General features: G+C 40.5%; 1 long non-coding RNA gene across 1 annotated transcript; it reads left to right on the forward strand.

Annotated features, from left to right (window-relative positions):
• The first annotated feature begins 320 nt into the window (after window positions 1-320).
• Window positions 321-1,690, forward strand: LOC120848590. Its single transcript, XR_005717734.2, has 3 exons — window positions 321-386; window positions 1,409-1,474; window positions 1,642-1,690. It is a non-coding gene; the product is annotated as an uncharacterized LOC120848590 (long non-coding RNA).
• Window positions 1,691-2,545: the final 855 nt, after the last annotated feature.

Below are 2,545 nucleotides of genomic sequence, written 5' to 3' on the forward strand. Positions count from 1 at the left end.
GAGTTTGATATCGACAATAATTCGCTGTACGTGGGCTCGTTCTAAACGGGTTTCACTATATTTCTTTTTCTGAAAATGTTAGAATAATACCCTGTGCCAGATTGCTACTTGTGTAATTTTTAAGATTTGTAGTGTTTCCAAATAACATTTTAGCCTTTCTTAGGTATCACTCGTTCCCTGGTCAGCACAAAAATAATTTTTAGAATGTAAATAGGTATGTAAATACTTTGAGTTGTGGTTTTCAAGTGCTTTAGTATTACCTAACTTCACAACTGCTTGTGAATTGTCAGGTGCTGAAAAGACGAGGGGGAAACATACGGAAAAGCGGAAACGCAACAGTGCACTTTGCCATCCGGCTAGCAAAGCAGCCCACCAGACAGCCTCTCGTGAGTTTCCTGCTAACTTTCATCTTTGAGTTGCCTGGTAAAATACATTAATTGTAATTCGAGCAGCCTGCAGTTTGGGAATAGTCTTAAGTTATGCCATCATACTTTTTGCCATAGATATGGTAAGCAACAAATTGGTATCATGGCACTTGTTGAACATTTGTGACAGACTGCAAATTATTTAGTTCTTACATTAGTCTTCATGATTATACTTAAACTTGTGTGTATTTTTTCTTTTTTTAAATTTTGCTGATTTTTTTTTAATGAAAGTTGGTTTTAATTGGTGAATATGCAATGAAAGTTTACTCATATTTTTCGGTTAATATGTATTGACAAAGCGTGCTCTTTTCAATCATGTTTGTCCAAAATATGGTTAGGTTGATATTTTTGAGCTTTTGCTGTCTTTTTAGTTTCACTTAAAATATTTAGTGTGTAATGCTTCCACTTTCATGTGCCGTGCAGACTTGGCGTGCTTTCCTAGGCGCATTGAGGCCCTACCGTTATCTGAATTAATCGTCATGCGGCGTCACATGCAGACAAGGCTTACATAGCCTTGGCTACCGCTTCCATTTGGAGGAGACACATTGAATCACGAAATTCTGAATCATAATTCTTGGACCACTTTTTCTTGCCTCCCATATTTAGGACTGCCAAACTGGATTAGTAGCACAAGCAATAGAAATTGCAAAAAATATAAATTTTATTGCTTTGACCAGAAATAAAATAAAAGCTAACGGCTTGACAGAATGAAAACTGTCCATACCTGATCCCTAATGGCTGTGTTAACCCGTGAATGCTCAGCCAACAGGACACTTAGCGGTCACGTAGATATCTGAATACTGGGTTGCACTCAATGGCAAGTCGATCCCCTACTTTGGCGCACAGTTCTGGTCTAAAACGCCAACGTTTTGAAACCACACATTCGAAAATGGAATCGACATACTTGTATCGGTGCGAGCCGAAAATGCTGAACCCTAAATATAACGAATTTCTCACAGACGTATCCTTTTTCTCACATTCAGAGAGTCAAGGAAGCACTATGATGCATGGGCCGATGGGGCACAAGAGGAATGAAGAAGCTTCTAGTGGTGAGTATACATCTATGTGGTAAATCTGGAGACAAGTTTTGGTGTAGGTACAGAATATTTAATCCGCTTCCTCTCTTGTTAGGCATAGTTGTAGTGGTGTGAACCAAAAATGCTGAACACTAGATATGATGATTTTGTCCCACGTTTGTCCCTTTTCTCACATTCAGAAAGTCAAGGAAGCACCATGATGCATCGGGCAATGGGGCACAAGAGGAGTGAAGAAGCTTTTAGTGGTGAGGATATGTTTATGTAGTAAATTTGCAGTCAAGATGTTTTGGTGTAGCTACGGGAAATTTAATCTGCTCCCTTTCTAGGTCTTGACAAGCAAGTAATTCGTATTTTGCACACAATCCGGCTCCGGGTGGAACAGCATTCTATGTAGCTGGATACCATTCTCGGAATCCTAACAGCAGTGGAGCAATGAACGTACCCAACGACGAAATACTTGAAGAACCTTTGGACAACGTGAATGACTTTCTGGTGTTTGAAAAAAAAATTGAAGACATGCAAAGCTACAAAGGAAAGCCTTGTGAGTGTTATGGCATTATTGTTTGTTTTCGTTAAAATTGCAGGCCTTAATTGACCTCACTGACTGCAATGCAGATCAATCAGCTGGCAGCCGTTGGAGGTTTGTCGGTGGGCAACAACACACGTGGTGGGCTGGAACAGTTGATGACCCAGAAGGTGGCGGTGAAATTCAGCTGGCTGGGTCAAAGGGAGAAGATGAAGTTTAAAGACCTCGAGTACCCGGATGTCATCTACAGTAAGTATGAATAAGTCTTAATGTATGTTTGGGGCAGGAAGGTGCATTTTAGTGGCTTCTTGTGTTGCCAAGGTCCACAATCCAAGAGGAAAGCTGCTTTCAGGATATTAGGCCGCTCAATATATGATGCTAACTTGCATGCCACAGGGTGAGATGCCATGCTACACAAAATGTGATTCGCTCGTTTAACTAAACATGGAGATAGAACCGACATGCAGTTTTGTTCTACAGATGTTCACAGAATATAATCCGTTCACTCCTAGGCTGTTAGTTTAGTGGAGACTACAAAACGTCGCCCTGGGTATGTA

The sequence above is a fragment of the Ixodes scapularis genome, unplaced genomic scaffold (assembly GCF_016920785.2).
Source record: "Ixodes scapularis isolate PalLabHiFi unplaced genomic scaffold, ASM1692078v2 PGA_scaffold0__279_contigs__length_252992795, whole genome shotgun sequence".
Taxonomy (NCBI): Eukaryota; Metazoa; Arthropoda; class Arachnida; order Ixodida; family Ixodidae; genus Ixodes; species Ixodes scapularis.